This window comes from Lonchura striata, chromosome 3 (assembly GCF_050655825.1).
Source record: "Lonchura striata isolate lonStrDom1 chromosome 3, ASM5065582v1, whole genome shotgun sequence".
Lineage (NCBI taxonomy): Eukaryota > Metazoa > Chordata > Aves > Passeriformes > Estrildidae > Lonchura > Lonchura striata.
The window spans coordinates 91,922,282-91,936,578 of record NC_140705.1 but is presented as its reverse complement, the minus strand read 5'-3'; the positions used below and the strand labels follow the sequence as shown (position 1 = coordinate 91,936,578).

The following is a 14,297-nucleotide window of genomic DNA, read 5'->3' as shown; positions in this document are numbered from 1 at the left end:
ACTAAATTTAAGTTCTTATGTCAATATTCAGTTTTTCATATGTCCAAGCAATCTCAGTTACCACAACTCTCATAGTACAGCTGCCATACTGCAGACACCCATGAGAAGCCTGCAGTTCCTTGGATTTCTTGTGAGGATGGAGGTTGCAGAGGGGAGAGGGGAAGCTGTGCTGATTTTCGCTTTGGGGAAATTCAGTCAGGCTGGCACAGTTGGATCATGGCTGATCCCTCCCGCCAGTAAAGGCCTCAGAAAGGACACTGGCATGGGAGCCAGCATGGGGGGCATAAAAAGGAGGAGAATCAGGATTTTCTCAGGGATCTGAACAAAAGGAGTGTTCATCTCCTGTGACTGACAGCTGGGACACCGGAGGTCGAAAGCAGTTTGCTTCCCCACACAGCTTTAACTAGGGGATGCTTTGACAGTGCTGTCCCTTGACCCTTCTATTACTGGAAAGCTCCTTAAGACTCTCACATTCTCCAAGGTCTCCCTTTCTCTTGACAGGGACTGAGACCACATACCACACCACAAACATGTGCTATTTCAGGCACTAAGATAGAGTTTTACAATTCCAGGCTGTGATCAATTACTGACTATTTGAGATTTATAACAAGTGCTTTTTCCATGGAACGGAAATCTGATGGTGACTTCAACCAGCAACTCAGTACAGCTGAGCAACTGCTGTTTGAAGAAGAGGCCCCAAATTGATCCATATTTAAAGATTTAGCAAACTCAGGATTGCCAACTTTTGCACCAGATTTAATCCAACAAACTCTGTTAAAGACTGAATCGATTAGAATGGACTGGTGTACAAAAAAACTTTATGAAAATGTAGGATGTGAAATTAGTTACTCTGCAGATTCCTTCTATAGCTACTCATATGTAAACGTTTATTCTACCTTTCTTTTTCAGATTATTGTTGTCACCGGGGACATAACTTAAACTAAGCCAATAATATCCTGGAAGATACTCCTGCATCAGTTGCTAACTAGTGCCTTTCACTTAGAAAGCTAAAAGGTTGTGTCCATGGTCCAGAGAACACAGGATACATGCACTCACAAGAGGTCACTTCACCAGCCTAGCCATGTAACAAGGGTCTTAAATTTGGCACAACAGCAAGGTGCCTGAAGGTGGCTGGGATGGATCCAGACCTAGAATACCCAGAAAGGACATTAGAATGAGTAAAACCTACAGTCTCTTTACACAATACTCACAGGGATTTAATGTAAAAGTAATGTATTCAACATAGCTTAATGTAAAGTTAAAATCTAATACTTACTATACTAAGCCAGACTCAGAAACTGGGTTTGCAATCCACCTAGCAAAACTGCAGGAAGAGGGAAGAAGTGTTATTCTAATTTAGAACAAGTCCTGGTTTACTCCTTCTGTAGGAAGAAGCAAAATGCCCACAGCTTTTCCAAGCAGAAGAGGTAGGTCTGCGCTCCAGAGTGATTCAGCACCATTTTTATTTCAGAGCAATGTTTCAGCAACAGTTTGGGTGAAACAGTCTGTTTCCCTTGTGTAGGTAAACATGGGTCCAAACAAGAGGCCCACGATCACATGAGAATTCTGCCCTGAGGTTGGAATCTCTCAGCTTCCTGCCCTGTGTTTTTCCTACTCAGCCTAACTTCTCATCAGCCCTAGGATACCTTCATGATTAAAGGTACAAATTATTTGCATGGCCTTGAGGATTGCAGTCACTCTCAGAAGTGTATATGTGTATATATATATACACACATATATATATATATATCCTTCTTGCCCCCTCTCCATCTTTTTAAAGCCTTGCAAAGAATTTTTAAGAGAATGGTCTGTAAAAGTGAATTGCCTTTTTTCTCTGACATACATCTGTAACCCATCTTGCTGGTTCTGAACACAAACAATTTTGTGCACAGAGACACTGAAATTTCCTTTTTCCATAACTGCCCTGGTTTTATATACCTCCACTGCCCTGTCTCAGTAGTTCTAGGACCAAACCAGTCACACTGCAAGTAGAACAATACAGATGTAGTGATGAGCCATGCAGATGTATTCCAAGTGTTTGGGATAGGACTCAAAGTGATCCACAGCTGGTTTTCTTGGCAAACTTTCACCCTTTTGGAGTTTTCTATGCTTGTAATGCTCTTCAGAACGTGTAAGTAACAGACCACGTAAATGCAAAGCATTTCTGTAAGAACAGATCTGGATGTCCTCCATTACAATGTTTTCATCCATGCATTTCCTTGAAACCAATAGATTGTTTTTCACAGGTATTTCCAAATCTGGTTCATAACTGGGAATGAGGAATAGAGGCAGTAAAAATTTTTCAGCTGGACAAAGTTCCCATAAAGAGGCAAGGCTTCCTTGAAAATGAAATTTTTCATAGTACTCTAGAGTTACATTTATCAGAGTTGAAGGCCCAGAATTTTCTATTAACTTCACAAGCACTCACTCCAGTGTGATTCTATCCAGGTTTTTTTAAAAATATTGCAAACACAGTGTGGACATTCACAGGAAGAATTAAATCTGTAAGGAAAGACTATACTTTCAATCACATTAAGAATGCAAGAATTTTCTTTTATTCCCTACCTTATTACTTCAAACTTTTCTTACCCAGTATGTCTAAAGACAATGTTCATAATGTTTGAATGAGGTCCATTACTATCAAAGTCTTTTCACTAATGAAGCATATGGGAGTTCTGAAGGGGCTGAGACCTTTGCATCTGAAGGAATACTTTTCCAATCCATCTGATCCCACAGCACATCCCAGTGCTGTGGAAAGGCCTGCACTGCAGCACAGGAAGGGTGTGCAACGTCTGTGTCACCTCTCTGACCTCAGAGGCTCCCAAAGAAGTAAGAGCTGGAATATTTGCTACTTACTGAGCTTTTCTGTTCAGTGCAGTATGACATTATTCTGTAATTACATGGTCTTTCCTGCCCAGAGAAAGTGGATTTTTCAATTCCCGCACCCCCCCCCTCACCCAGTCACTCAGAATCAAGGACATACAGGTACTCCAATACTGTTCTCTAGGATTGCCTCAGTTCTTCTTTCCCAGATTCCTAGGGCTGGGTGGTTTATTTGCAGGTGGATGGCTTGTGCAGCTTTCATCCTGTGCAGTTTGTAACAACCCCAGTCAGGTTTTTCTTGCCTTTTTTCCCCTCTCTGAATTTTTGTGGATGGAATTTGCCAAGGTTGATTCATTGAATGAAGTCCTGGTGTGCCCACCCGTCAGCCAAAGTAGCCCAGCCTTCCCTGGGTGCATTCCCATCCCTCATCAGGCTCTACACAAATTGCACTATTTTACTGCTTGGCTTATTAGTTCTAAAATCTCCAGATTCTTTACCTCATTCTGGCAGTGAAAAGCTGGGAGGAGGTCTTTTAACTGAACATATATTACCGAAACACTACATTTAAGTCTCCTTTATAAAGGAATGGAGAACTGACCCCAAATTTTTCAGAGCTGTAATGAATAAAAGGTTCATTGCATGACTCAATGTGCTCTCACTCTTTAGGGGGGGTGCTTTATCTTTATTACACATCTTATAATCTTTTTAAGTTTAGAACATGCAGTCTACACCAGGATCTAATCTGCCTTGCTTTCTTTGCATACCTTTTTTGTAACAAGATGAATAGCATTTGTGCAGAATTCTCTTATTTTTTAATTAACATTTTCCTTGCTACTAGAACAGCTGGGCAGACTGATCATTCTCATTCTTCTAAAAACCCTTTTTTTAATAATATTTCTGTTTAATAGTATGATCTCAGACTAGAGTTTATTGCTGCTCTTTTTTTCCCCTTTCCTTTACAAGACTTCTTTTAAACCTGCTATTTTAAGTACATGTAAACAGTTGTTCTTCATTTTAATTCAGTATTTGCTAATCCTGAGCGAGTAAGAACCATACGCTTGGTTCAGATTTGTCAGTGCACAGAAGTATTAACAAATACACCTTTTCACATTCAGCATCCTGTACTGGTTTCCAGTTTACTCTAAAAGGTTCAGCACCAGGTAACAGAAAGCTTCTAAGGCCAAAAAGGCCAACCATAATTATTAACAGGTACTCAGGAGACTGCTAGGCATTATGAGTTAATGTCTTTCATGTGTCTGGAATTCTGGAGGGGATTCCCTGTGTAAAGATGAAGCTGGGCCCTTATTAAAGAAGCCTCACAAATTGATGAGGTGTCTTAGGTTTCACAGTTGCATTCAAACCACGTGCTCCCTAAGCTGCATACTACTGACCTCTTGCCTCTTCCTATCCTGTCTGCCACCCTTCAATTTGTAGGCAGGTTCCCACACGGTGTCTATTATGCACCCAATCTCCTCGTTGTCTGCTCAGCTGGAATCCACACAGCCTCCTGGATCTGGACTCCTTTCCAGATGCCAGGTTTTAAGAAACAAAATGAACAAGGTGAAAAGCTCAATGCCTGTTCTGAGTTGGGCACATCATTCCTGTCAGAACCACTGCACAGGCTCTGCAGATTTACTTTTGACATCTCTCTGTAGATTTTGATGCAGCCACTGAAGGACCAGACCTGCTTGTAAGCTGTGCCCACAGGAAGAACCAACCTAGGAGTTGTCAAATATAAGATAACCAATGGTTGATGCAAGCTTCTTCACATGTCCACTCACCATTTCCTTCATAAAAATTGGGAAGCAGCTGGTTTGGGTGTTCAGAAGGCCTTCATCAGATTAAAGATTTCATTGCACAAGGTACAGTACAGAACCAGATAAAAATATGATTCTTATTCTGTCCAAATTGCTTTTGGGTGTGAGGATAATTTTAATTTAAGAAAGATCAACATTTCACAAGGTATCTGTAAGCATGGTCATGGATCTGCATTCTTTTTCACGTGATTTTTTTGGCCAAACTGAGTTTGAAAGCAGAATTCAGCTGATCAGTCTGTGCTGAGTAAACTGCTACCCTTCCTAGCCAGTAGGAAAAGTTATGCAGCTGTTTCAAGGGCAGCTGCATAAATTCAGCTAAATCATAGAAAAAGCTTTTTATTCATTATAATATGGCCTGGGGCAAAATAAAGCTGAAGTTATTAAACTGTAACTAAAAGCTGGCCACAGTAAAATATATTGAAGTCAAGATTAAAAGCACATACAGAGTGTGAACTCCTAGTGTGGAGGATTGAGGTTAAGAGAGGAAAAATCCTAATTCCTAGGTGAAAAACTGAATTTCCTGAAATCTCTTTTCCTGTATCCAAAGTGGATTCTGGGAATTGAAAACTGAGATTGAATGTCTGCATCATTCAAAAGAAGAAAGAATCAATCAAGTAGTTTTCACTTATAAAAACAATAACAAGAGCATGTTCTTTCCACAGAAAGACCTGGGTAACTTTATTAAGAGTTTCAGACAGCATCCTATGTCAAACAGTAGTTTTTTCATGGCGGGGTTGAACTGTTTTGAAAATGCAACGGTTAGCCAGGATAAACCTTTATCTTCATTTACCCATTGTTACTCATATTTTTGTAGCTCTCTGGTAGCAAGAGGTCACATTTCCATGAAGATAAATTCCTTATTAGACCCAACCGTGGTCTGAGGTCATTGCATATCTGTGCCAGGACAGACTTAGAAGTGATGGTGAATAGGAAGTTTTTGTGTTGTATTGCCCTGGCTTACGGCAGCTGGAGCCAGACAGTGTTAGCACCAATATCAGCATGGGCTAAAGCAGGCATATCTTTCTATTTGCTCATCGCACAACAATGAGTAAATAAACACTGTCCCTCCATGCAGACTGAGCTGTCAGCCCAATTAGGCAGGAGAATGTCCCAGCGCCCTGTGTTTCCTATACCTTCACCTCCAGTTCGCGCCGCTCGCATGCCCGGGGTGATTTCAGAGCGACGCAGCCGCGCTTAAACACGGCCTTGCTGCTGGCAGGGGTCAGCTCTGCTGTGTCAACTCTAATCCTTCCTGTCTGCTATCAGCTGGTTTGACGTTTGATGTGTGTCAAGTCTCTGTGGCCACTGGAAGCCAAATATCACAGCTCTGAGATAACACTTTGCCCCACTTTCCTCCAATTGCTGAATAACTTTGTCTTTTCTCTCCTCAAACTCTGAGTCAGGGGGTCACAAGTTACTGAGACAACCTTGCATTTGCCTGAGAAATTACACTCAAACATCATTTCCTATCGTTCAGATGTAGTCACAAAAGCATTAAACACAATGTCCTTGAGTACAAGAATTGTAAGCCTGATGTTTTGAACATCCCATTGAAACAAAGCTCTTTCCTTTCCTAGTAGGGTAAATGGGGCAGGTCTAACATTGCACTGATTTTTACAAACTGCTTCGAATTTGACACAAAAAAGGCCGGCCGGCCCGCCCAAAGTACAGAATGTCTCCATACTCATGTCAGACTTGCTCTAAATGAAGCCAAAAGCTTCTCTCACCCCCTCCAGCTCTACCAAACAGTTTGTTATGACTCCGTGATAAGGATCAGTATCTACTGGGAGATAAGGCGGGACCACCACCAAATTGGGCCTTCAAAGCACGCTGAGCTGCATTATACCACGGTGTGAAAGGATGTGGCTGTCATGAAGGTGCCAGCTCTTGTCAGGAGGCTGTTCCTCCTATTTTTGCACCAGAAGAGCCTTTCCCATGAGCCCCAGTAGCAATGGGGTGCTTACTGTGAGCTGAAGACCAGGCGGAGCATACAGACCCCAGCTGTGTCACCTACACGGGCTCAAAGAGGGGCTGGCACACCTGGAGGGTCCCGAACTGCAGCTTCTCCACATACAGAGCATTCCAATCAAGGCAACTTCTCGTGCTCAGGAACATTGTATTCCTCAAGTGCACAAACAGAAGTAAATACGGGCAAAACTTGCTTAGCAAACAGCGCCAAACACATTTTCTGACTCACCAGCATGTGGACTGTACAGATTTGAGTCTGTGTAAGAAAGAGGAAAAATAACACCTCTAAAAACTAATTTCGTCACAAAAAAAAGGAAAGAGGTAGAACATATACACGTTCAGATCCCTATTTATACCAGCCAAACCAGTCGCCTAAACCAGAAGCACTGTGTACAATAACCCTCTCCAAAATCAGAATCTCCCCCTCAATGAAATGACTTAACAAAATTTCATATTGGTGTTAAAAAGTAAAAATTCTGTCACTTTTGTTACCAAAGTCATTGAATTTGAAAGTGTTTTTAGTCTCAGACCCAGATAGGAGCAAAAATAACACTACAAAATATATGTGCACACATATGTGATACACTCATTATAGATGTAATTACATACTATATATGCAATTCAAATTTAAACATATTTCAGCAGGGATTCAGAATTTTCTTTGACTAACAGTGCATTAGTGCCAAGAGTAAATATTAAGGCTCTTCATTAAATGGTCTATCTTTGCAACACACATCAATTACCCTCTATTCTAAATGTTTTAATTCTTTCAAACTTAAGGGAAAAATGATAAAATAAGAGTTCTTCCTTTATACCAGAGTTACTAAATCCCTCCAGCCTTTTACACTCACCAAACCACATAAGATGTCTGTGGCTGAGGCACACTAGGAAAGAAATGTGCCCTCTCCATCTTTAATGATAAAACCTGACCTTGATCTCATTTGAGTCTCTGGGAAGGATTAAGCTTGGGACAGAGAAATCCAAAAGGCAAACAGTTCTTTTAAGTTCACAGCTGGTAGCAAAATAGAAATAGGCACTCAGAAGGAAAAAAGAAAAAGGATAAAAAAGGCTAGAGTTAATTTTAAAAAAAAGAAAATGCTGAAGTTTAACATAAACACTGGATAAAAAGTAGATATTTAAATCTACAACAGAAGTTTTAAACCATGCATCAACAACCCTTATCAGCCTTATCAGTGAGAAGTAATTTCATTGCTGTCTCACCAGCACCAGTAGGTAAGATTGCACTAATTCCCAGATATATTTCCACTTACCTGGCTGTGTTCTCACACTTATCATGCTTAGTCTTCTAAAGTCACAGGGAGAGTGCTCAGATGAGAACTTTACTCATCACATCTTTATCACAGGTGAACCACATAAAAAGCAATATATTGAATTTTAAGCCTGCTAAACCAATAGTTTATTAATTTTACTTTATAATCCAAACCATAAACATATCTCCAACCCTACCTAGGATACTGCAAGGTTTTATTTGTCAAGTGAGAGGCTTGATCTTACAGGAGTGGCTGTAAAGAGAAAGAACCAGAGGGAGCTCCAGGCCTGTCACAGATCCTTTATGCATCAGAGGAAATCATCTGTGTTGCATAAAGAACAGCAACATGCTTCTCTCACCTTGAGAGCAAGAAAGGAAAGGAGGAGCTGAAGCAGGAGTTCTCCTCTTTTCAATATTATCCACATGAAGCACAACAATTCTTTCCAAAGTTCATAGGGGTTGGGATATTTCACACAAGTCCCTGCTCTGCCAACACCGAACAAACTTTTGGGTGCACTATGAATCCAACAATTTTAAGGCATAAGCTTTCATTGAAGATCTTTAGTCCATGTGATCTTTAGCTGATGTCCTTCATTACAGCTGCGAACACCAAACAGGGAGCACAGTATGACCAGAGTGGCCTTGTTCCTACTACTGAGTGCTTTACAAACAATTCTCCTTGGCTCTTTTATGAGCAATTCAGGATTTCTTGGGGTTTTCCGGCTGCTTTCAGATCCCTGGTTTGACTAAGTCATAACACAGCCTACCCAGCCTCTTTTCCCAGACAGGAACTGGAACACATGGCTTGTGGTTGCGGTAAATTAATAAGGGGGTGAAAAAAAGAAATAAACAGAAGGGACTTTTCTCATGTGTTTTACAACAGTGCAAATCTGTCCCCCATCCAGTTCATCTGCAGCATACCATTCTCCTGCCAGCCATTCCTGTGCTCACTTGCTATATGATACTTGAGTCTCGCCCCAACAAAAGTTTTATTTTTAATGGGTTCTCTGAGTTTTGAAAGGCCAGATACTGATGATGTAAACTGGTGTCAATCCACTCAATTTTGAAACCAGATCCAGATTTGCTTTTAAAATATGCATTTAAATGTATGAGGAATTCCCTGCTTGTAATGTATATAGCCTTAAGCAGTATTATTGTCTCTACTTGCATAAGAACATTTACGTAGCTATGCAATAAGAATGCTCAGAAAGAAGTATCTTTGCAGACCGAATTTCACTTTACATAAGTATATTGCAAATTAGGCTCAAAGATAATAGAGCATTATAAATTCTTCATATGCAGCATTCTTCAGAGGTGAGAGATTCCCACTAAAATGCAGGATTTCCTGAAATGTTTTATAAGAAAAAAAAGTCTCTGTTGTATTTTTAAACGACATCCTCCTCACTACCATTCATGTGCCAGTGTAAGAACCATTAGAAGGTTTTTATGTGGTGTGGCTGTGAGTTTCTTCATAATTACGAACAGAATATCTCTGGAAAGCACTTTCCCTTCATTTTCACAGGTCTGAGGAGTGTGACAGAACTGACAAATCTCAGAAACATGCTGTGCAGAAGCACAGCTTCTCAGCCACTCTTCACTCTTTGTAAAGCTTGGGACAGCCTGTGGTTTGCATAGTCTGAGATACCATCTAAGCATCAGCCAAAATTACAGCAATCAGGAGTTGCATTCCAGCAGAGAAGACCCAAACGTCTGTATAACTAATTTTCCCACAGTCCACAAACCCAAAACTTCAATCCTAGTGTAGTCTCACTCTCTGCTTTTATCCAGGTGATCAACATTTGTAACCAGATTATCTGTTGTCTGTCAAAGGATGGGGACTTGATTCTTCCTCAGTGTAATGTTAAGTAGGTGAAACAAACCTAAAGCTGCCTAAAGCTCCCCAGAACACACTGGGGAAGTCATTTAAGTTGTAAATAAAGGGCCTGGCTGTGGCCCTTTACAACCACTCTGGCATCACTAGTCCCTGGGATGCCCAAGTTTGCATGTTCTCAGAAATCTCCTCCAGGCAAAGTATGAGATCAGGCTCTGGGCCTCAGTCCAAAAGCTCACGGAAACCCACAGAAACAGTTCCCCTTGTTCGCAGCAGTTAGCATGGGAAACCAAATTTCTCTGAACGCACCTGAAGTATATCCACAGTCAAGTAGTTAATCTCCCCATGCAGAGCTTAAACCCTTAGGTGTCTGCTTATTCACGTTCAGTGCCTTTACCGTAACACCACAAGATCCACTCCTCATCCAAGACATGACTTAAAGCAGATGATAATTGTTGGCAGTGAAAACAAGTATTATGTTCATCCCCAAAATTAATGTCTGCTATGCCAAGCATTACATATAATTAATTTGTGATGTGCAATTTGTCCCAAAGACTTTATCATGTCTCCTCCTCAACTGCCCTTCAGTGCTACACCAGAGCTGAAAACAGGATCTGTTGACAGGTTTATAATGCAAAAAGCCTGGCCCAAAAAAGACCAGCCATATATGATAGAGAATGCACTCATACTTCACCAATTATCAGAAAATTATGCTTAATAGACCACAAAATGTGATTTGAGGGGAAAATAATGAAAAAACTTGGGTTTGATAAGCTGTAACTTAAGCAATTGTTGCATGACTTCAAATGGGCTGCACCAGCTTCTCACATTCTGCACCAATGTACACTTACCATGGCCACCAAGGGGAAAAAAAAATACAAAAATAGGTAAAACCAATGAAAACTAAATTCTGATGACATAAATATGAAGGCTTCTAAGAATTAGGCCAGGATATTTAATTTTATCCTCAGAACCAGTGGCTGGACAGCTGTCTATGCCTGTAGATGTGACCATCTTAGCAAGGCTCCAAAAGGAGTCAAATCTCTCGTGGTTGGAAGCACCCAAGTTTGTCACAACCCAGAGTGCTAACATGAGATTTGGAATGCTAACATGAGATTTTGGAATGGCTGTTGAATCTCATGTCCTGAATTTTAAGCCAGACAATAACTGAAACAGAACAAAAAAGATCTGAGCACATCTGAAGCTTTAATTCTGTAAATGGAACCAAAAATTATCAGGCAAAAAATGATCCCTACCTGTAAAATGCTGCCTTGCTTTTGTGAAATATATGATTATCCTACACAACTGTATGTGTTAAGACAGAATTTAAAATATAAAAAGACAGGCAAAAAATGGGGAAGTCTCCTTTAAGAAAAGATAATTTTTTTGTCTCTCAGCGTTAGATTTTATTCTGCAATTGGCATATGCATTTATAATACCCTTTTTAAACTTTATTCTTTTCATTGGAGCAGAAAATACAAGCCAGATCAAGAAGCTATCTATGCAATGAGTTAGTCAGGTCGTTCCTGACTTTTTTCTTTTGCCCTCCCAAATTTCACCTACAGGCTGCAATAAAACCAGAAAATGTGCTGGCGAATTATGGATCTTCCATACAGGCACAAATTAAGGTACTTACAGTTACATGGACACCTTCAGATGCCTCACGAGTGAGATGGTTAAATTACTACTGGCTCCAAATCCAGTGATTTATGGTAATGGGAAGCTATACAATATGCCCTAGAAATGCAGTTTGAAATGATTGATAAAGCTTTAGTCTGACTGAACACATACAGTAGATAGATTAAGTGCCTGGCTTATCTGTCTGGTCCTGGGTGCTCATCAGTCAACCTCACTAACAAGCTAAAAGTCAGGATTGTGGTCAGCAAGTTCATATTCATCTGAAAATATGGGGTCTGCAGCAAGCTCTTTCACACAAAGGCAGCACACTGAATCCGTTTAATGCCTGCTTACCCCTGCTAATGCTCTGGGAGAGGAAAGAACTGCAGACTTGAGAAGCAACTTCACCCTTTGCATTCACTTTCCCCCTTCATTACTTTTTAACATCACTTTAAGTAACAACTGCTGAAACCCATTAACAAACTCATTTTATGGTGCCAGAAATCTCAATAGCTCATAAAATTGTATTATGAACCATGTTAAATTTTGCTTGAGTCAAATGTGATTTAATAGCTTTTAATCTAAACACTGGATTTCTGTGTGAGGAGTTGCCTTCCAGCCTTGTATACAAAACAGTTTCAAGGTAAAGGCCCAGCTCATAAAGGTGAAGCGGGGTAAGAAATGTGTGCTGTAGAAGATGTAGATCCAAACTTCCAATGATGTAAATCAGTGTAATACCACAGCCCTCATGAAATCCCAGCTGCCAGAGCCAAGATGTTGAGGGGAATATCTCTAGAATAATTTGCTCCACCAATAACTCTAATTCCACTGATTTAAAAGATGTCACTATCAATATTTTCAAGGGCCAAACAAGGTATTTCAGCTGGATTTCAAGCTAAAATGTGAAGAGTGTCCTATTATGGAACTCAGGAAAAATTCAGCACAAGATGAGCCTATTCTGTAAGATCAGCTTCTTCCCCTCCCACCATTCACCACTTCATGGGGGATTTAAAAAAAAAAAAAAGGATCAATGAACTCCAAACCCCTTTGCTGTTAATCTGTGCTGAGCTTCAAACAAGCCTGTGGAAGGACAAGACCTGAAAAGGTATTTGCAATAAAAGAGGCAATGGATACAAAAGTATATGCTGCTAATTAAAAACGTAAAATTATATCACAATGACTTTAAATGAGAATGATCTCAGTCTAATCACATAATACTTTCTTTTGTGCTGTAGGTCACGCCGTCACTCAGATGCAGCATTCAGGAAGCACATTTCATTAGACTAAATAAAGCTTCAATCATGTGTAAAATTTCCAACTTGAATAGGCAGCCATCATATCATTCATCAGTCTAGATGTATTTAATGGGTGTAATTTCTTCCTCATATTTCTGTGTTGATTGTTTCATTTCCATTATAGAAACCTTTCAAGGTTGCTCTTTTTGCTGTTCTTTGGGTCAGGATAAGTTGCTTTTTAAGTTGCATCGCAAAAATGCATCCCTTTTTTGTTTGTCAAAAAAAAAAAAAAAGGGTAATGGAGATAACTTTAAACCAAGACAGACCCAAATCATAGCACACACCTTCCCTGCCAGGACTCAGATGGCATTACCCATACTTGCATGTCTTGCAATAAATAATTATGCTTAATCAAAAACAAATTGAGCAGACTTGTTCAGACACAGCAGCCCCCTGTGGATGCTGACAGTTTCTACAGATGAATTCAAAGGGATTGTGTTTAACACATGACCTTAAAGCAAGACACAAGAGCCCATCTCCATCCCTTGCTTCTTCCTTCCCCCTTTTTCACCCTGACACACACTCATAGACAAAATGGTAAAATAAAACATTTTGTCTTAAAAATTTTAAATTGAAAGGGTGAATTAACAATTCAGAGAAGACTTGCAAATTCATCAGGAAGAAACCATAGCAGAGAAGTATATCTTTCCAGCACCAAATATTAGTCTTCAGGCTTAATCTGGACAAGATTTTCTTCTAGACACTTCATTTGGATACACAGACACCTTGCTTATGGGAGGCAAAATTACAACAGTTTTGGGCTCCATACATAGCCAAGGTTTCTGCACCAATAATATGACTTTTTAGTTTTCAATTTGAAAACAACCATCACCACGCTTTTAATTTTTTTCACTGTTTATTCCTTTCTATGCCTCCACAGAAGACAGAAAAGCAAAGCATCAAATTTGTATTGGACTAGATAGCCAGACCAAGCCTCTCCCACTCCGCCCAATCTAAACCTTTCCCTGTTCTTCTCCTTTGATCTCCCCTCCTCTTTATGCACATTTCAACCACCTGTTTTTTGCCCCGTGACCCAGCCCCAAACCTGTAATGGGATCTGTTCAGCACAAACAACAATTTCCATTTCAGAACCCCCAGTCTGACTGGTTCCAAAACCTTACAGGCTCATCCTTACAAGCAGCACAACCAAGTTGTGGGATGAAAGCACAAAATGAAAAAAGCCTTGCACTTACCTTCTCTGATATGTGAATATCTTTCAGAATCCCAGATTAAGCGAAGAGGATAGGATAGAAGATTTATCCATCAGCCTGTTGCAGCTCCAGCCACAGAAGTTTTCCAGGTAGTGATTTGAAGCCCATGGAGTGGAGTCCTGAAAAAAAAAAAAAAAAATCAAGCAGTAAGAATATAGATTTAGTAATATTTCTTTTTGATCACAACTTGCAGTGAAGACAAGTTATTTTGGACGTTTATGATTATTTTTGAGGATAGGAACACCATGGAAGGAGAGTAACTGGCAGAGATAGGACAGCCTCAAGAGGCCTTGGTTCTTTCCTCATGGTTGAGACAGAAAACTGATAGGTTTGGTTTTGAAAAGAAAAACCATGAAACCATGGCTGCTACTTGGTTGCAAAATCCAGAAGAATGCTCACTACAGATGGTCATGGCCTGAATGAGAACAAAAAGTCCTATGGAAAACTGTAAGGACCACCATTCCA

At 40.2% G+C, this 14,297-nt stretch overlaps 1 protein-coding gene across 1 annotated transcript in view; it reads right to left on the bottom strand.

Moving 5' to 3' along the window:
* LOC144246041 (CCAAT/enhancer-binding protein zeta-like) overlaps nt 1-13,946 on the bottom strand; it is a 104,493-nt gene extending 90,547 nt beyond the window's left edge. The window contains exon 1 of the mRNA XM_085577052.1: nt 13,815-13,946. The gene's annotated coding sequence lies outside the window, so the exon portion shown is untranslated. The remainder of the gene's footprint in view (nt 1-13,814) is intronic.
* Between the last annotated feature and the right edge of the window lie 351 nt (nt 13,947-14,297).